Consider the following 22,882-nt stretch of genomic DNA (forward strand, 5'->3'; position numbering starts at 1 on the left):
CTGTGTCGACCATTTGGCATTGAACTATTGCATGTCTGGACACTGTATGCTCGATATATATATATATATATATATATATATATATATATATATATATATATATATATATATATATATATACTTCTGATTAAGCTTAGTTTGTGTAGCAAACTGTATGTCCAGGAATAAAATCTGTTTTAAGAGTGAAATTTTAATTTTGATGCTTGTAGTCTGCATCTATACTATTGCTAAAAATAATGTTCTCATCACCCTGAAATATATGGGCTGTTATATGCTTCCATTTAAAGAGTTGCATTTCCTTAACCTTGTATTTCATTTAACCTGAGACACTCTTATTAAAACTTGGTGGCTATGTCACTGAACCACAGACTGCATTGTTTCCTGTGAAAAGCTAGACGACTTCAGGAAAAAAAAAACAGAAAAGTGTTTCTGCTCATGATACCATATAAAAGTGATCTGTTTTGCCCATTACAGTCAACAACCGTTTTCTTTGCTACACTTAGCACTTCATTTCATTCTGCTTTATAATTTAAGCACAATTTTCCAGAGCAACCACTTATAGACTAGGAATGCGCCTTAACTTTCCATAAATGTGTCAGCAAACTTGAGAAGTGATTAATGCAATTCAATGTACAAAGTATAAACATAACACTTAATTTACACAAAGGCTGTTTGAATCTTTTCAAAATTCATTATCTAAGCTGAGTTTTGTTGAAAGGGTTATCATTTTGTTCTCTGCTGCTTTTTTTTTTTTTTCAGAAAGAATATTCTAACAATTAAGTGGTTAAAGGACCTGATCAGAAAGATTTGTTACAGACATTGTCTCCTGAACTTGCCATGCCTTCTCTGATGATTGATGGTGTCATCTTTCTTCCAATGGGGTTTGCTTTATTTTATTTTATTTTAGTTAGCGGTTGTTGAAGGGATCACTGCACTGATTCTTAACTGGTCAATTCCAGACAAAGCCTGGGTGTATTCTTAATATAACGATTCAATAGAGGCATTTGATAAATGCCATAATGATTAAACAAATGCAGCGCATTATCTGATTTATTGTTGTCTAGCAAAGGATCTGTATTCTGGTTTGAAAAAAAAAAAAAAAACATAAATGAAATCAGATCATGTCATGGAGTTTAGCAGCACCAAAGTTAGTCTGTACCTGAACTTGGGCAACAATACTAAGCATTGCAAGTATGACAAATGCGTAATATTCTGCTCAACATGCCTAAGTAACACTTTAAAGAACAGTTAAAAGTCGGACAAGTTCAGCTGTTAAAGAACTGGGAATGGAATGGAATATTTAGGTAACATTAAACAGATCACAGCACCAATACTTGGACTTTTCATAGAGGTAGTAAAACATCTGAAAATGCAATTCCTGTGGCCAGAAAAGTCCCTACACAAGGATGGGTTCAGCACAAAAAATGTATGATTGCAAGTGTAACGACTTCCGATACGTGCCTTAGGACAATGACACCGTTAGATTAATATCAAAAAAATTCATTAAGAGACTACGGAGGATAAGCTAAGTAAGCATATGAAACGTTGACTTTTCTACCTATCACAGCCTTGTAAGTTTGTTTGTTTTTCTTGTTATGTCAGCCTGATGCTTAGACTAGAGAGCAGAAGATGGAAGTGGCAATATACACAAATTAACACAATTAAGTGGTTAGATTCACTTATGGAACAAACAAAATTACAGGACAATGGTGGAAAACAGCCTGTAGCACAAATATTAAAATCAGGATAACAGAAATAAAAGAATATAATGTTTGCTAATTAGTTTAGTTGAGTGAAATTCAGAAATGAAACTTCGGTCTTGACTGTGTCTACTTTACATAATTATTGAGTATGAGAAATGTAAGGATATAATCACAGGATGAATACCAATAAAAAATATATTTCATTAGGCACACAGCTTCAGTGCAGGCTTGCCACCTGGTATAATCCAGCTTCCAGACATCTCATATTTTCTTAACTGTTTCAAAAGAGCTAAAGTTCTGTATTTATTTATTTATTTATTGCTACATGTCAAAATGTTTGACTTTCACTGACTTTCAGTGAGGACACACAACCTGACAGTTGTTGCCCTATTTGCTTTTGTTGTATTTTCTGGTATGATCTGTTGCCAATCCTCTCATCTCCAAAAAGTCTGTTAACTCAGACTGTGTCCCCCATCATATTGTTCCAATGTGGACAGCTTAGTTTTTTTCCTCTTACAGTTTTTTTACATGATTATGCAGTCTGGTGAGCTCTATGCCCACTAATGCTTTCTGCATTCACTCTCATCTCTGTAAAAGCTCACTTTCTTGCACTTGCTCACCCTTTTCAAATTCGCCCTGTGACTTCTCCTTGTTTTTCTGCTGCATCAAGTGCTGCAATTCCTGCTTAAGGGGAATCTGTGTTGGATCTCTTGTCTTTGAGCATTTCTAGGATAGTCAGCTGCTCTTGGGAAAACTGAACCTTCATCTCAGCTGTCTTCTATTTATATTGACTGTTCATTTTTCCCTTTTTTCTCAAAATATCATTCTGGCATCTTAATTCAAGTTCTTTTTAAAGAAATTTTGCTTAACAGTCTGTTTTCTTTTCATTTCACAAATTATGTTCTACATGTTTTAGTTGTTGAATCTCTTCTGCAAATGTCCTTTTCATCTCTTCTAACTCTGTCTCCATTGTTACCTCTAGTTGAATATAATTCTGCTGCTGTTTATCATTCTCCCTGTGAAAATATTTAGTTGCTTATTTCTCTTTAACCTTCTTTAACTGTAGGATTTATTTCTCTCAAAAACATATACAGCATTCTCTGATGTGCAATTTTCTTCTTGAAGTAGATAAAGACTGCCTGATGGATTCCATTGCTTGTAATCAGTAGTTAAGTCATTGTCAGTTCAACCACACTAATCTTCTTTTCAAAGCCAAAATCCAAAACCTTTAAGATGTTTTCAATTCCTTCTTTATGCCAGCTGTTATGTGTTTGCTCTGTATGGTACTGTCTGTTCCATCAACCATGTAAGATAACAAATGAAAGCCAGTTATGCTGGACATAATAAATGGAGTAGCTGTGTGTCATCCACTTTCATCCAACGGCTGTAATAATATGTGTCATTTTGTCCGTCTAAATGGAGTGGAAGAGGGGGAGTTGGATGCTTCCCATTTCTAAAGAATCCACAAAAGAAATCACTGATGTTTATCATACTATCATTATCTAACTTCTGAAAACCATCATCTGGTACAGCTCTATCAATGGTTTGAAGGCCATATTACTCATAGACAAACATCAGCTCTTTCATGCTCAGCTGATCCTCTTTTGTAATCATGAGATCTTCACAAATGGTTTGAAGCATCTCTTCCATCCAGTCCTGGGACAGAGTGAACACACTATGTGGAATGTTTAAGTCATCTGGGTTCCAGAACTCCGGCTGACTTTCCACTTCCTACTTCTCCCTATTTTTAGAAGACTTTTGTCAGTACTCACTGCAATCTTCAGAAATTGTACTTTCACCTTGGACTTCATTTGAATGTAGCTGAATTATTATTACTCTGTGAACTCTGGTCTGGATCATCATCCATATTGCTTTCCATCTCTGACATTTTTGGCTAAACTAATAATGGAACATCTATTTCTTGATAAATTTCTTCATTTCAGAAGGTTGTGGAAAGAAACAGAATCGGAGTTTATTTACAGAATGTGCTTGGACACTGTGGTTATCCTGAAGAAATGTTTTAAGCATAATTATACAATGACCCCTCCATTAATATTCCAAAACGTGCACCAATCAGCGTGCATGTTGTAAATCAGACTTATACTAATGGAAAAAGGTCCGGTCACCCGGACTTTTTCCATTAGTATAAGTCTTTTCTTTTTTTTTTTTTTTTTACAGCAACGAAGTACGCAAGATCTCTGTTGCTTTTTAGAAACTGTCTCGCTATGTTAAAGGAGTTTAACATAATGAGACAGCTTTAAAAAAAGTAACTAAGATCTTCCTTTCTCCGTTGCTTTTTTTAAAGCTGTCTCGCTATGTTAAATGGGTTTAACATATTGAGACAGCTTTAAAAAAAGCAACAGAGATTCTCCGTTGCTTTTTTTAAAGCTGTCTCGTTATGTTAAACTTCTTTTCTTCTTTAATCTAGCCATAGAAATAAGATACTCTCAAGGAGAAATGGACAAAATTTGTACATGCTAAGGCTTTTGAGCAGTAGAGTTAAATGAACTCGGTATCATGTTAGGTGTTTTGCATGCAACAAGAGGCAATATAGATACAGAAGATTTTATATTAATTATAATTTATATAATATATTTGGTATAATGTGTAGTAGATAGTATTCGATTAATGACTATAATTAATTTATGGAAATACAGTACCCAGTATGCAGTTGGAAATGTTAGGTTCTAGCCCAGCAAGGGGCATTTCTAGTGATTTTCTAAGATTTTCTTCACCTACCTGCAAGACTAGTTACAACACTACCTCAGCAGCATTCAAATTATGATTTCTTTTGATGAAACTACTTTACCCAGGGAAGGTGACATTCCACCAATGGTTTCACTATGAACTATTCAATAATTAAATGCTGACAAACATCACTAAAAACAAATGGTTAAAGCACACAAAGGTGAAACATCAAACAGCAAGGATTTTTGTTGTAAAGGGGAAATCTCCTGTTCCCTTTTAACTCCTGAACCTATATATACCAACTCCATGTAAAAAGCCACAAGGAATTACTGTCAGTGGTCATTTAGGAACTGCCTGGCAGTAATTTCCAATGGCAAGCAGTGAATATCATTTTAATAACTGACATCTTATGACTTGAGCACCTGACACATGAGGAAGGGGAATTCAGCTTTCTAGAGAAAAGCCTCCACTAACTATCATGGTAGCATAGACATCAAAAGTTTCATATGGAGCAGTGTATAATAATTCATTTATTTTACTGTGAACTTATCCCAGTTTTAAGCAATGTTATCCTTGTAAGGGATAATTTGAAAATAATTTAAAAGAAGCAAGAAAAGCCACAGAAATGTATGAATGAGATAATGAACACTAGTTGGTAGCATTTTTAGATCTCAAATCACCTCTCACATGAGTAGTTGAAATATTTCAGAATAGTTTCTAATATTTTGTTATGATTTTTTTTTTTCTCTCCCACATTAAGTTTACTAAGTCTCTGCTAAAATATGCAAATGCTTTATCAGAGCTGAGTTTCACCAATGGCAGCAGTCAAATGAAAAAAATTCCCTATGACCATGTTTATCTCAGTTTCTTTAAAATCTGGAATGAATCATGCAGTTAGTTTTAGTAATAGCAAAAACTTTAGCAAAGTTAGTTCTAAGATTGAGAAAATGAGATTTGTTCTCCAAACATACTAGTATCTGAAAAAAAAAAAAGATTATTGTGGAATCACTAATGGTGCATCTCAAGATTATACTCTTAACAGAGTTATTGGGCTATGCAATACTTACAACTGTTAATACACTCTAGATCTAGACTAGCAACATCTGATTACCTGTTGAGACAGTGTTCCAGGTATACATATAGCAGGCGTACATATACATGGCAATAGTACTGTTCTTATAAGTATTTATTGCCAGATCTTCACTGCAAAGAGATACCTTGATTCATACAGAAATCAGAGTTTGTGAAAATAACAATATGATAGTCTACATATTGATTATTAAAGCATCAATGCATTTTAGCTAAAGTTCAGTGATAGTTTTATTAATGTTGTCTGCAGCTTGTAGTTCATACATTGTACCTTCTCTGAGACATTGTTAAATTAAAGATCAGATGCAAGTGGAAGCATACTTTTGAACTCTCTTTAGATTCATCTTTGTGTTGTATGAGCGTTACATTTGGTAACAGAAAGACAATTTAAATGCTGTTCTGTCAATGTTTCCTACATGCGCATCTGCATACTTCCTGGTTTTGTGTCATCAAAAATAGCATCTTGATGATGTCAGCCTGAGGACACTGCCACTTGTTTAGTGTTCCTGCAAGTTTCAATGCTGCTGAAAAATTATTGTGCCAGTTGTTACTCATTCCACACACTTTTGCAATTTAAAAGAACATTTCCAAGTAAGTGATTTTGGACATTGTCAGCTCAGACTGTAGAATCTTGCAAGCTGGAGTCTACAGAATTTCAGGGCTAATTTACAGTAATGTAACTGAAGCTCACATGTGCAATTCAGATCATATGACAACAGGAATTTATTTTTATAAAACCAGCACTCAGGAATGAACCTGATGAGAATCAAGTTTATTAAACAACAATTTGTTTAGTGACTGCAGCCTGTTACCTTCATTCCTGAGTGCTGTTTTTTTGTCACAGTTTTCGTTCTTAGCTTTGTGAATTTGTTTTACATTTAATTAGAACTGCCTCTTGCAAAGACAGTATTGCAAGATACTGGCAATATGAACAAGTTCCAACCGAAGTTTGCTGACTCAGAAGCCAATCATTTATATCATTATTTATTTATTTATTTTATTTTTATTTTACATTTGTTAACCGGGCTAGTCTAGCTGGATATATGTCCATTTTCAGTAGAGGCCCGGGGAGAAAAGCTCCACACATAAATCTATACTACGAGACATATTAATAAAAAATTTAAGTACAATAAGAATATACATTTAGTAATAAGAACAACAAATACTTAAGGCACACACAAAAATATACTAGGTCAGTAGTAGCATCACAATTAAAATGCTAAAGATTAGCAGTTAGTTTCAATAATCCGGAGAGAAAGAAGTATAACAAGAGTTTAGAAGGGATTAATATAGATTAATTTTGTATGCACATTGTATGCACATGCTACATTATGTTTTGTATGCACAAAAAATCCACAGCTGAGAGCTGGTAACACAAGACATGATGTTGCAGCAATTTTTAATTAATTAATTAATTAATCACTCAATTTAATTGCTTGATTGATTAATTACTTAATTAAGTTATTTTTGATCATATAATCAGCCAGCTGCTGCCCACCATGGCTTACCTGAGGGAGTTTTGAAATGGAAGTTTTATACCAACTTCAATTTTAGCCCTTTACATTTGTAGCCCTTTACATTTGATATGACTTTATAAACCCACGGTGGTGGTGCTGCGGTAGCGTTGTCGCCTCACAGTAAGACGCTGTCCGATTCGATTCTCAGCTAGAGCGTATTCTGCGTGGAGACATGCGTGAATGGGCATACCTTCATTGAAGTTTGTGCATCAGGCCTGGCAAGCCGGTATGTAAAAATCAACTGCCAATCATTAGCGGACCGGAGTTCCGCTGTGGCGACCCCTAACCGGAAAAAGCCTAAAGACACAAAAAACATTTGATATGACTTTATAATGTTGTGTTTTGTTAACCAGGAATAAAAACATACATTTCAAATACTACTAACATGCTACAGCATTAAATTAGTTTGCTGTAAGTTAAGTTCAGAAAGTTACACACTGAGAAAATTAAAAGATCCATTTAGCATAAAGGACAAAATGGAAATGTGGTGATTTCTTGTTCATTACTCTCCCCTGGAGTACAAGGTACATGAACAACTTGATAGAATATTCTAAAATTGCACAGACTCTCATTTATGATCTTTGAAGTACAGAAAGTGGAGTTCAAAAGAAACTATTTCTGCAAGAAATTTATAAAATCCTCAATGGGATCACATTTAGTTTTAGAAACTTGTATTTTTTAACATTTCATCTTCTCTTCTTGGGCGTGTTATTTCAGTATTTGCTTCTGGGTAATAAAGTTACTATAACTTGGGGTGATGACACATAGAAAGGTATGTTGTACCCATGGCATAACCTTTGATGTATATCAGCTCTTGTTTATGTACATAGGTGCCTCTCTGATGAGTCAGCGCTGGAAATGCTCTTAATCCTTTGTGCATTAACTCATTTACAGCACTACAGCAATTTTTAGCAAAGTGATCAAAGCAGACAGGTTCCTCTCTTACCTGAAAAGAAGAAAAAGCTGAATAGTATGAGACAGCAGTGTTGGCTGGGATGGTGTAATGGTAGTATGACAGCAAAACAAGCATAATTTCATTTAGTGTACCTCCGTTTCTTAGTCCGAAAATCCTCTTCTAGTGTGTTGTTATTAATTGGTGTGCTCTAGTGAGTTTTTCTTACTGCTTTCTATTCTTATAAATAAGTCATTTTCCCATTATATAGCTTGCTGTCACACTTAGTACAGCATCTGTGGAATATGCACTATGCAGATACAGCTGTCATCAGTACTCGTATTTAATTATTTTCCCAGACCTCGTTTGCCTGTATTACTACTGGAACTTATAAGTGCCCATAGCTAGTTATACCTGCACTATAGGTAACAGCAGGCACTTCCATTACTTACTGCCTAGCCTTCCAAGTAGTCTGGAGCAGCTCAATGCTGCTTGTCAGTTCATGGTTGTCATCCTAGCCAATAACCAACCATTGTTTGCAGAGAGGGGTGAAAGCCACGGCTGCTCCATAAATCTAATCTTGTTTTGCTTTTTATTACTTATAATTAGTTTAGAGTATGTTTCCAATGTAAAACATCTCATTTAGCTACACATAATTATTCTGCATTAATCAGTGTCTCCCTGTATAAGATACCGAACTGTTACATCTCTCCATAGTCTACAGAATATAGGTAAATATAATAGTTCTCTGTATTTCTGAATTAAATGCCTGCAATCACTGGACAATAATGGAAGGTCAGCCTGCTTGTTTTCCTTCTGTGGCCTGCCTTGTCGCAGCTAATATCTTCAGGTAGTGTAGTAACTGCCTTATGCTCATAGATAAAAAGTGTGCACTCAATACAAGACATTGTGTCTATCAGAGGTGTTAATATTTAACTAATCTCAATGTCTTCCCTCTCACAAAAAATTAACTGTGAGAAGAACATACTTCTACAACAATTTAAACAAACTCACATTAAAATATTTTATGCTGAGACTGTAAAGATACCTTACCAAAGCCCTATAGCATAGATTTGAGAAAATTATGTATCAATGTAAATCCAACATCTCAGCTCCTTCATACATACCTGTAGAAAAGAGTTACCCAGAGTCAAATCATTTGAAATCTATTATTCCAAACTGCCAGATTAATAAAAAGGTCTTCACACTTACTGACTCTGCAATTAGGCACACAGTTTCTCTATTCACTAGTATTGACAAAGATACAGTACTGTAGTAATTTAGTATCTGCTAAAGTAGTTGTCGTTCAGGTGCCAGAATCTTGGACATCTCAGGGGCCCTATATGCATTATATCCTGATAAATATGATTATGACATTATGGTGACCCATGAAGGAGTGAATAACTTGCAAAACAAAACCCTGAGGGACATGCAGAGATATATATCAGAAGTCACCATTCATGTGACAAATGCAGGCAAGTCACTGGCCCTGGGTGGAATCCTTACTTCTCCAAGAATGATGCCTAGGTATAATAGAAAGATAATGTGTTTCAGCCATTTGTTAAATAGTTGGTGTCATTCTAGGTAGAAGCAGTACTGTATGAGTCAACAAGGATGCGAGATGGTCCAACTTCCTTTGCAAAATGATTGCCTCCACCTATCATTCTAAGGCCTTCACATACAAGCTATAAGTTTATAGTGTGTTTTTAGACAGAGTCCAACAAATGGACAATCAATGTCATAAACATACCAAACCCAAAACCAGATCACATTTATGTGGCTCTGCTTAATGCCAGAAGTTTCAACCACAGATTATCTGGTCTTGAGGCTATCCTGAATTTGGAATGGATTCATAAGTGTGTAATTATTGATACATGCTTTTAGTGCAAAGAAAATACTCTCTCCATAACTTTATTTTGTACCTTAATGTGCCAGATGTCAACTGTGATTGTGTTTCTACATTTGTTAAGGGCCCTATCACCATGAGGCAGATTCCCTGAGAATCACAAACTGAAGCTCCAGTAACTCCAGATCACCCTAAGAAAGACACATTATCAGCTTATTGCCTGTTACAGGACATCTTCATAGGATTCCTAACTGCACTCAATGAACTCCTTCTAAACAAGAATTCCATTACATTGGGACATCAACTACTGCTCAACAAACTGGAGCATAAATGTCTCCAATGTAGGGTATTTCCAGAAGTTCTTAGATTTAATAAACAAAGGTTTCCTGGATCGGATAGTTAACAAATCTCCTACGGAGCATAATACTCTCGATGTGCTCCTTACAAACATAGCCACACCTTGTACTAGTTACATGGTACCTCCTTACAAACATAGCCACACCTTGTACTAGTTACATGGTACCTCCTTACAAACATTGCCACACCTTGTACTAGTTACATGGTACCTCCTTACAAACATAGCCACACCTTGTACTAGTTACATGGTACCTCCTTACTAGTTACATGGTACCTCCTTACAAACATAGCCACACCTTGTACTAGTTACATGATACCTCCTTATAAACATAGCCACACCTTGTACTAGTTACATGGTACCTCCTTACTAATATAGCCACACCTTGTACTAGTTACATGGTACCTCCTTACAAACATAGCCACACCTTGCACTAGTTACATGGCACCTCCTTATAAACATAGCCACACCTTGTACTAGTTACATGGTACCTCCTTACAAACATAGCCACACCTTGTACTAGTTACATGGTACCTCCTTACAAACATAGCCACACCTTGTACTAGTTACATGGTACCTCCTTACAAACATAGCCACACCTTGTACTAGTTACATGGTACCTCCTTACAAACATAGCCACACCTTGTACTAGTTGCATGGTACCTCCTTACAAACATAGCCACACCTTGTACTAGTTACATGGCACCTCCTTATAAACATAGCCACACCTTGCACTAGTTGCATGGTACCTCCTTACAAACATAGCCACACCTTGTACTAGTTACATGGTACCTCCTTACAAACATAGCCACACCTTGTACTAGTTACATGGTACCTCCTTACAAACATAGCCACACCTTGTACTAGTTACATGGTACCTCCTTACAAACATAGCCACACCTTGTACTAGTTACATGGTACCTCCTTACAAACATAGCCACACCTTGTACTAGTTACATGGTACCTCCTTACAAACATAGCCACACCTTGTACTAGTTACATGGTTCCTCCTTACAAACACAGCCACACCTTGTACTAGTTGCATGGTACCTCCTTACAAACATAGCCACACCTTGTACTAGTTACATGGTACCTCCTTACAAACATAGCCACACCTTGTACTAGTTACATGGTACCTCCTTACAAACATAGCTACACCTTGCACTAGTTACATGGCACCTCCTTATAAACATAGCCACACCTTGTACTAGTTACATGGTACCTCCTTACAAACATAGCCACACCTTGCACTAGTTACATGGTACCTCCTTACAAACATAGCCACACCTTGTACTAGTTACATGGTACCTCCTTACAAACATAGCCACACCTTGTACTAGTTACATGGTACCTCCTTACTAATATAGCCACACCTTGTACTAGTTACATGGTACCTCCTTACAAACATAGCCACACCTTGTACTAGTTACATGGTACCTCCTTACAAACATTGCCACACCTTGTACTAGTTACATGATACCTCCTTACAAACATAGACACACCTTGTACTAGTTACATGGTACCTCCTTACAAACATAGCCACACCTTGCACTAGTTACATGGCACCTCCTTATAAACATAGCCACACCTTGTACTAGTTACATGGTACCTCCTTACAAACATAGCCACACCTTGTACTAGTTACATGGTACCTTCTTACAAACATAGCCACACCTTGTACTAGTTACATGGTACCTCCTTACAAACATAGCCACACCTTGTACTAGTCACATGGCACCTCTTTACAAACATAGCCACACCTTGTACTAGTTACATGGTACCTCCTTACAAACATAGCCACACCTTGTACTAGTTACATGGTACCTCCTTACAAACATAGCCACACCTTGTACTAGTTACATGGTACCTCCTTACAAACATAGCCACACCTTGTACTAGTTACATGGTACCTCCTTACAAACATAGCCACACCTTGTACTAGTTGCATGGTACCTCCTTACAAACATAGCCACACCTTGTACTAGTTGCATGGTACCTCCTTACAAACATAGCCACACCTTGTACTAGTTGCATGGTACCTCCTCCTCCTCATAAGTTTGATCATAAAGTAGTGAGTTTCACCTTCAAAACCTCCAAACCCCCTGAATCTAATATCTCAGAATTCAAGGATTTCTCTTGTAATAACCTCATCAAATTGCACAATGAGGTTTCACAATTCATTCATGGCAGCATCAGCTCTGATGATACAGAAGGTAGTTTCACAAAGGAGTTCTACATCCATTTAGATAAATCGATATAGCTAGCAGTCCCAGCCAAGACAAAATATAATGAACAATTCAAAAATAAACCATCCAACATAAAAAAATTTGCTATAAAAGAAAAAAAAAACTTAAATTATACAGCAATTCCGAACACCTTGATTTCAAAAACAGTATCAGGAATATTACCAAAACCTTGAAAGATGCTATTAGATCTATTGGAGCAAAACGTGAACATTAGTTACCATCTGCAGTTAAGAACAATTATAAATCCTTCTTCAGCTATGCTAAGAAACAAAGGAATAACACCTAAAATTGCTCTGAATTTACTCAAAGTAGTACTACTTATTCAGAGTTAATAGACATTGCCAAATTACCAGCAAACAAATGCAATGCTAATTTTACCTAAAATACTTCTTTCCAAAGTCCACATATCTCTGAATCCCTTAAACCCCCTATTATCATTAAAGAGGATGCAACGAAGGTGACTCTTAAGATCAGAAATACTTCTTTCATTGATCCTGACAATATACATGCTTGTTTAAAAAAAAACGGTAACAAGCATGCCCTGTCAGAGCTACATTTCAAACTATTTAGTCTTAAGTGTAGCTAGACATTTTTTCCCTGACATTTAATGCACTGCACTGGTGATATCAACTCCTCCATAAGGCCCTACCACTGACCACAGGAATTAAAGACTCATCAGTCTGATGAGTGGCACCTGCAAATTCATGAATCATATTATAACTGACCTTATAAACTATGATATTACAAATTTGATTAGACTCGGTCTGTAGCAGTTTGGCTTTCTTCAAGGGAAGGCGATGCTTAATGAATTTTGTTAACTTCATTGAGAGAATTGCAGAGGTGATCAACAGTGATCATGTTATCCACGTGATGTATCTTGACCTGGCCGAGGCATTCACACCATATTCCATGCCGGCACTGTAAGTACACTTAATGCTTTGAAATTAGATTATTGTTTGGTAAGAAGGACAGCAAAATGTCTTAAAGATAAAGCCCACTCAGTGCAAGTAGCAGTTGCCCTATCAGAAAGTATGAAGGTGACCAGTGGTGTCTCCCAGGTCTCAGTATCGGAACTCCTCTTTTTTAGCATCTAATTTTTTGATCTTCAGATCAGAAACTAAGATCTTTGGCTAACTAAACTGGCAGATGACTGCAAACTGGGAATTATTGTCATATCTCCTTGTAATGCACTAAAGGTTCAACTACAATTAAACACTTAACTTGTGCACTGAAAAATGGGCTCAAATTAAATGTAAAAAGATGCAATATCTCACATTTGGTAGACAACCCATTCCCCTTAGCATACAGCATAAACAATGCATTATTTCAAAATGAACATATTGCTATGGACTTTGGATCATGGATTAATAATTTAATTTCCTTTGATCACCGTGTGACACCAGTAGTCAGAAAATGCATCTATTTAGCACAGCTAATTGCCATGGGAATATCACTGAGATCTAAAGAAGTGATTTTTTCCTTATAATCAGAATTGATTAGTCCAATTATTGAGTATAGTCCTCCTAACACTCCTTCTGGGTTTACCAGAGGGTCTTAACAAAGAAGATCAAAAGTTTAAAGACCTGAGCTATCATGACGGAATGGAAGTGCTGTCCTTTTATAAAGTATCTTATGGACTCTTGAGAGGAGATCTATGTCTTGCCTTTCATGCCATAACAGACCCAGTTGTCCTGTATCTCTTGTATCTCCACGCATGTAATAGTTTCACAAATACCAGGGCCGGGGAACTAAGTCTTCACCAGCCGATAAATAAAATTCAGTGGAGAGACAGATTTATCATGCAGAAGAACCCTCACCTCTTGAACAGACCATCCCCAATAGATTAAGTGTATCATGCATGATCATCTCTGAAGGGTATTCACAAATTCACCCTAGGCTATACTAGCTTTGCCTTCCTAGAAAAGGGTGTGCAGCTTAAGGGTGGGTACTGGTAAGGTGTCAGTGGTCACAAGACTCAGTTGCCTTGAAATTCCCATGAAACCAATTAATCCTGTAAGGACAATAGTAAATCTATTTGCTTTCTCTCTCTCTCTCTCTCTCTCTGACAGAGAAACTTAATTTAGAGTAGCCAGTTCACTGGCATGTTTCTCTCTTGTGGTGAGCCAAGACTACCAAGACATCATTCCACATTTGATTTAAACCAGTAAACACTTTATAGTATTCCACCAACATGGTCAAATTTTATAAGACTGCTTAATGGCTGTAATAACTACAAAATTAAGACATTTTTTTCACTGATATATTATTGTAGAATACTGCTTCATGTAACCAATAGCGGATTAATTATACCCTGGGCCCTGGGCTGTGTTCAGTCCATGGGCCCTGCACCATGATCAAGCTTGTTATTTCAAAGAAAAGACAAACAATAAATAAAACATGCTATAACTGATTCTCAACCTCTTAAAGCAACAATCAGGGACTAAGCCAAGGAATAAATAACCTGAGGGTGGAGTGTCAAAATCAGGCATACATCTTAAATATTACTCAATATATACTCAGAAAATTGTTAAAATAACTTGTTTTACATTGGCATGCAATTTCTGAAGCATATGCATCTCTGAAACTGAAATGTCTGTCATTGTTAGTGACTGCAGTGCTCATTGATTTGTTCAAAAAACATAATTTTTATGAGGAATAAATCAAAAATTATGAAGCAAACTTAAGGAAATTTTGAAAAAAAAAATATTTAAGTGCTATGATCACAACAAAGATAAACAAAACTGTGCTACTGCCTTACCTTTCTGTAGTCTAGGGTTTAATTCCATTTGCCTACATTGCCTAAATTTACAACCTCGAGCAAACAAATGCCACTTAAAATAAAATTATGTAAATTTCTGATGGAATTTCAACAGCTAGAAGGGACAAGAATACCAAGTTATAACAAGTCTTTCTAGTGGAAGGAAGGTGGTCCTAGACCAGAACTTCATTACAATTGCCTCTGCAGTTAACACCAGTCAGCCTACCACTATGTAAACGAAAAAAGAAATGACAGAAGTCACAGTGCAGTCAAGTATTTTAGAGCTATAAGCAGTTTTATAAATTACATCTTTGTCTACTTGCAAGACTGAGCACAATGCTTATTTATTTATTAATCAGGGGCAGGTGTACATAAACATTTTTAGACTCAGCCAAGGAGCAATATCTGGTTAAATGGCTCCCTTAGTCAGACATCAAGCAAATGGCGGCTGAGAGAATCAAACACTGGACCAGAAAAAGGAAATCTTTAATAACTCATAGCACTAATCTTTTGTGCCAACTAAACCAGACAGTCCCCTCTTGCAAATACATACTTAAGACAAATAAATAAAAAAATATAAAAAAAAAGAAAAAGAAACTGAATGTACAGTATTCTTTGCATGCTTAGTTCCCCTATTTCTCAGCATACAACTCGATATATCAGTGAAAACAAAATTAATTAAATGTCAGCAGTATTAACTATGTAGTGAAAAGAGGAACACATTACTTATTGAACTATTAAAGCAATTATTACAATCAGCAATCGGCAAGCAATTCATTTTATGCAAAAAGAAAGGGCTCAATAGCTACGTCACTGCCAGCCAGCCAGCTTGTCCATGCAAAAAAATAAATAGATATAAAAGAAATCAATTATAATGTTGACATATAAAATGCACATACACAAACACACACACACACACACACACACACACACACACACACACACACACACACACACACACACACACACACACACACACACACACTGTCACTGTACATACAAAATACAAACACAAACTTTAGTTCTTATCACACACCATATCCCAGTGGAACTGGGCCCCTTTGGAGACAGCGCACCACTTTTGGCTGTGAACATACTTCAGCTGTTATATATGCATATGTGACCATCACTCCTGCAAGTTATATCACTTAACTGCCCACCGCCACCAAAAAGCCACATTCAGTATACTTCTGACACCTCATTAAGAAAATGAAAGAAATTATGGCCAAAAAAGTATATTACAAGTCATTGCTGTGTGATATACAATACTGCCAGTAAGCAGCTAATAATACATTAATGTCATCCCTGATGTTTACGTGATCATTTCTGGATTCATCCCTGATTCTGGAGCGTACCTCTCAACCTCTTAGCGCAAAAACTCTGGACAAAGCCAAAGATAATGGGGGACAAAGGCCCAAAAGAAGGAACACATTTTAAATATTGCTCCTATAAACTTAGAATAAATGGTTTTGTTACCATGCATTTTCTGATGGATATGAAATCTGAATTAAGCAAATTCAATCTTCATTAATTTGCCACAAAACTACAAATTTTATGAGAAGCAGACGAAAACTATGAAGCAAAAATATGGAGAGTCTGTCAAAATCTCGACAGCTGAGAGGTGCGTCCTGGAGGTAAGATGTTGAGAACTATGATTCTAGAATCGATGACAAATTTATTGAAATATTTGTGCTATTAACTTGAAAAGTTAACAGAGTAAGAGAATGCGAATAGCCTTGCATTTTCTGAAGTAAAATGTCTATAACTCTAACTGTACTGTAACCCACCACCTCTTAACTCAAAATCACCAGTATGATGAGGGATTAGTAGGGCCAAAACAAGATATTGAGCCAAAATCAGGCACAGTTGAGGAATATGCTGAACTCTAACTACCCTGCCAATGTATCTTGCTGATATCTGGGATAGTTGAGCAGTATGCTGACCTCTAAAGTTAAACAGATACCCTTGCTGAGGAAATATACAATACCAAATTCATAAATAAGCAAATAAATACATAAAGACAGGCAGGGAAAATATGAATAATACACAACATTGTTTTTTACTGCCTTCTTTTATTTTAACTTGTGTTCTGAATTTGTGCACACTTGGTGAGGGGAGACTAGAAGCCTGAGTACAGTATTACCAACCACAGATAAAATTAGCTTGCCCTACCAGTCATCATCAAACTTATCTTAGATAATGCAAGACTGAGAAAATAAGTGCATCCCAATCACATAAAATCAGTAGTATTTTATGGCTGACCAGTGCATACTATACTGCTTTTATTTTAAATGTTAACGGACTTCTGCTGCTTTACACAGCTCTCTGGTTGGTTGGTTGGTTGGTTGGTTGGTTGGTTGGTTGGCAAGACCAGGGGTAGGAGAGACCACAGGAAGCCAGCCTGATGCCTGAAAGCCAGATACTCGGTAGTAACAGAAATACTAGGAAAACTAGAAATATGTAGGTTGCAGGAGTAAAAAGGGAGAGGAGCTGTCCCAGGGTATAAATATGATGCAGAACACTTGTGCACATTGATCGTTATCATCAGTGTGGCAGAGCAGAATGGAACTAAAATTAATTAAAAAAAAAAAACTTCCGAAACTGATTTACCAGACAGCCCAATGTGTCTCCTGAAGCTGTGGGCTCTAGGAGGCCACCTGGAATGCCCATATTACAATCTGCCAGTGCAGGTACCTCGTACCAATCATGATCATTTTCCAAGGAAGAGCTGCCATTACATTTCATTTAAAGTTTGCAAATGGACTAGAAATTCCACCAGCAACAGCCGTTTATGAAAAAGACCTTTGTAGACAATACTTCAATGTAGTGACTGAAAGTACAGTTCTGAGTGAGTTGTGTGGTTTAAAGAATTAGGAAGGTGGAGAAGATTTTGAAGAGATTTCAATGTCTGACTCTGAATTTGAACTTCTGCCATCTTCTCATATTATATTAATCTTTCTGTTGGCTGCTCTGATTAGCAGATCCCATAGCTTTCTGCAATACCAGATGATTTCCACTATCGCTACTGGGTATCATGGGCAGACTGACTACAGGCACCTTTTTCAGAGAGGAGATATGTTATAAATGATTCCTTGAATTAAAAAGAGGAAACAGGCTTTTCTTGATGCTTGGATTCTCTGCCTCTCAGGTCAGTTATTTGAGATTTCTTTCTTTCTTTTTTTTTTCTTTATTGAAACCTTGCTTTCTTTCCCTTTAACTTGTTCAATAGGGCACAAGTCAAACATTGACTGCCTTTTTGAGTGGTTGCTCAGAGAGCTACTGTCTGTTGGTAGCACAGATCTTGTTGGGGATACTGAGTTGTCATGGAATATGCCTTCTGGTCAAGGAAAAATAAATCTATAGCTGCTTCCAACACTTCTAGGGACTGTATCAGGAATCATGTCTGTTTTCTTTTGAAAATGCTCCATCTTCTGGGTGAGCATCATAGATACCAGACTCAGATTTCTGATATGAGTGAAATGATATGATATGAGTGAAATCCTGCATCTTTCACTGAAGGTCTTGATAAGGTCATGTCTGTTAAAGATTGGTCAATCCTTTCCAAGTTTTCAGTGCAATCTTCCCGTGATGATTTTGTTGAATGTCTGCTGACAGTCCTATGCTGACTCTGGGCAGACAGTAGCTGCAAACTGCTTGTGATTGTTTGCATTCCTACAGTTAAATTGCCCTCTGAACTATGTACGTTTGGCCTCTCTCGAGTTATGTACATTGAGTGTCTATGACAACACTGTTGTGAGGAGAAAGGACTTACCCAGTCCATAAGGAAAAGACTCATAAGGGCTGACATAGATGTGAATGACTGCCTTCCATGTGTTCTACTGGCACTTTCATTTCCTCCATTGTTTTGGAATGTCTTGGTTGCATACACGGTTCAAGGCTGCTATCTGTTCAATTAGTCCTACCAGATGGACTGAGCAATGTACTATTATCACATGACGAGGTGTTGTTGGACTAGTTGGTACATTCAAATCCATACAACTAGACTCAGAAAAACCTGGAGTTAGGATTGTTCATTTGTGGTCTTGTTTCCCTGAGATTACCCACTAATTGTGTGTCACTCAGTGCTCCATTCCCTTTTGTTAATGTTAAGATAAATCAGTCTTTCAAGTCTGAGGCTGAGAACTTTCAGCAGACTCCATACAGCTGTGATGAGTATATTTCTCACTTGACTGAAGAGTATAAATCTTGTCTTCCTAAAACTAGCATCTGCTCTGTTGATGTCAAGTGCTGGATTTCAGATATTTTGCCCCTGGTCCATCAAATCCCTTCTGATCCAGACTGAAATCAAATTCTGTTTTAGACTTGGTTTCCTTAGGGCTGAGAAGACTTAGTAAATTATTGTTGCTGAGGTCCTTGCTGCTTGGTGTACTGTGACTAATAGGTTGGTAGTTTTTGTATGGACGCTGAAGACATGTTTCCATAAATAAAACTTTCACTCATTGGAAGACCATCTTCAGCTCTCTGTGAATGAATCCTTAGTGTCTGCGTATCTTTGCTGCTTGAGTGTTGATGGGACTGTGCACCTCCTGGTTTGCTGGACTGATTCCTGCTAGAGGAAGTATTATCACCATGATATAGTTTTTTTCTTCAAAGATAGACAGAGGGTTGATCCAGAATGCTCCATTAACCTCTTAGCCTGAAATGCTGGGTGGTTCAAGCATTGTTCTGTTAAGTAATGTTCAGATGGATTGCGTTCCAAAAGATTCTTCATAATATCTAGTAAACTTCCACTTATAATCCTTAAGTATCTCCTCTCCAGTGTTTGGGGATGAGTAAAAAGAGAAAATTTTAATCAATAAAATCCTGAATTGCTGTAGAAAAGCTTTGTTTGTTCTGGTGGCAAAGAATAAAGAACTTTCTGGATTGTAAACAGCTGGTCAGTTTCATTCTTAATTGGGAAAAGTGGTTTTCCATCACTAAGTTCTTCAAGAATACAGTCTACAGACCACATCAACAGCTTTTCCATACAGTGCACCAAGCAGCAGTTCTGGTGAACAATACCATCTGGTGGCCACATACTCTGTGTAGGTTGCATGGCTGCCTTCAGAGAGGTTCTGAGCAAATCCGAAGTCACATAGCTTCATAACATCTTCTTGGCTGATCACCAGATTTTCTGGCTTGATATCTCTGTGAACAATGGCATTTTTATGGCATTTGTGAATTCCTTTGATTAACTGAGCCATTTCTCACTTTTTCAGATGGAACTTCAATTGGCATCTCTTCAAGCAACTCTAACATATTATTTTCCACATATTCAAAGACCAAGTACAGGTTTACTCTCCTTCTAAATGCTTCTTTAAGTTCTGTTATGTTTTCTTGCTTCACACTTCTTAGCATCTTAGATTCCGGAAGTGTTGTTTCTTTAATCTCTTTGTTTTCTTCGTTGTCTTTGAACTTTTTGGTAGCCACAATTTAATTTGTTTCTTTGTGCCTGCATCTAGTACCACCCCATAGGATCTTTCTCCCGTGACTCCAAGGACCTCAGATTTATTCATCACAATACCAATGTCAGGAATCTTCATGAGGACAAACTCCTACTGTGATACAGCAGACAGGATGAAGCTAATTGATAGCTGGAATGTGAAAGTGGTTGGCTGAAGAAGGTACTGGCAGAATGTTTTATCATGATGAGCCATTCTGGTAGGCTAGCACCTCTTATCATATTCAAGTATGCTTTCAGGTTTTGGTGACTCCAAATGATTCTCTCCTAAATGGCCATAAATGCTTCTCCCATATTGCATCTACCACCGCTTCCTGTTTAAATTGCGGCAGAAAGGGACCAAAGGCACCAACAGTCAAATTAAACTTTTATGAGGCATTTGCTTTTTATGTTGTGGCATACACTTCCTAAAATGTATTTTTTTTTTCACTTTGTGAAGTTGACTTCATGATTTAGAGGGGTGAAGCCCTTGTTATGTTCCAGATAACGTAAGTAAGTAAGTAATTGCTCACATTTCTGGGATAAGATCAGGGAGATTTACTGGGGGTGCACCTTTGATCTTACTTGATCAGGAACCACACAGAAAATGGGATCAGCTTACTTACATGATGGATAGGTCACTGAGGAGCATCATGGTGGAGGTAGGGATGCCATTACATAACAGCTCACCAGCTACATCTGGAAATACTATGGTAACATAACAGTTTCCCTAGCCTCTCTCTCGTGATAATGCAGTACATAGCCACAGAAGCAGGAGACTTTCCTCTATGAAAAGACAGGACTTCATGGATGAAGGGTCATATCAAGACAGCCCACGGAAGCAAAAATAATAATAACTCCCTTATTTTGTGCAATTGGATTTCTAGAATTTAAATTGAAAAAAAAACATGGTGTTTTTTGTCATTGTTGTTTGGTTATTTTGTTAGATCTAATTTAAACCTCAAGGATTTTAGCACTTGAGGCTTGTCTGTTAAGAACTGCTTCCACGTAAATCTTGAAAATTCATATTCCTTACTTCAGTTATATTGCCCAGGCATCTTAGCCTCTGCTGCCTCCTTTTCCTTTTGTTTTCAAAATTTCTGAGCATCACTGCATTTTCTACTGACTCCTTAGCATATTTAATCAACTTCTGAGTGTAGTTTAGAAGAATTACAATATTTGCCTCTGCCTTACTGCCGCTAAGTGACTCTTTCCTCATATTGGTGAAGTTTTGCTAAATGATTTCTTAGCAATGACCATCTCAAAATATAGTCTTACTAGTGGAAGGACTTTATTTTATCTAAAGTTGAATAATGGGGTTTCTTGTTACCAGCTTTGATGATAAATTTAATATGTGTCATTGATTAATTTGAATTGTAAAGCAGAGAGGTATCGGCCTACTCATCATGTCACTGGAAGCTGGTTTGCCCTTTACAGAAGCAAGCAGAGATGACCATACCTCTCAAACTCTTACAACAAGAAATCTGGACGAAACCATAAATAATGGGGAGACAGAGGCCCAATAATAGTGACACATTTTAAATATTATGCTTACAAACTTAGAACGTTAAAAGAATAACAGTTTTTGCATTAGTATGAATTTTATAAAGAATATGAAATGTAAAGCTCAAATGTCTATCATTATTTTCTGACTCTATTCCTCAATGATGTGCCATAAAAACATAATTTTTGGAGGTACAGACCAAGAATATGAGGCAAAAAGTCTGGATAATCTGTAAAAATCTGAAGAGTCGAGAGGTATGGAGGTGAGGTGTTTTGGTATTCACAAAAGATGAATGGGTATATTCTTTTAATTGTTGTTTGGAGTAATGTAGAGATTGAAGATGATCGTGATGAGAAAATTCTGGAGGAATGCTCTAACTTAGGACTATATTTTTGGACAATTCCTGTTTTTTCTCAGGAGACAGTAATTTTGATGTAGCTGCTGCAGAACTTTGCTGACTGCATTCTCATTCTGAATTAAATATGAGAGGTATATGTAGTGCGTAATAGTTTCCCCCATGGTGTAATTCCGTAAAAATCTATTTCCCTAAAAAATCTATGTGAGATTTTTTTAAGATCAAGACAGCTAATTCTGTGTCATTGATTGCAAGATTATTTTATTGTTTTCACTACTATGGAGGAATTAAACCCCATTTCTATATTTAGAAGTCATATACCATCTTTGAGCATTGCAGTTAAAGGAAAGTAGGTCTAAATGAAGATTATTAAGACAACAAAGAGAATAGAAAAGCAAAAAAAAAATTAAATTAAAAAGATCACTGCAGACAACAGCAGCTGTTCTAGCATGGAAGCTTATAGAATTATGAATAAAAATATAACTAACC

The 22,882-nt window shown here is 36.7% G+C and overlaps 1 pseudogene; it reads right to left on the reverse strand.

Annotated features, from left to right (window-relative positions):
- Positions 1–20,637, reverse strand: part of LOC122814127 — a 29,207-nt pseudogene extending 8,570 nt beyond the window's left edge.
- Positions 20,638–22,882: the final 2,245 nt, after the last annotated feature.

Source organism: Protopterus annectens, chromosome 10.part0 (genome assembly GCF_019279795.1).
Source record: "Protopterus annectens isolate FY-2018-M chromosome 10.part0, PAN1.0, whole genome shotgun sequence".
In the NCBI taxonomy this organism is placed as follows: Eukaryota; Metazoa; Chordata; order Ceratodontiformes; family Protopteridae; genus Protopterus; species Protopterus annectens.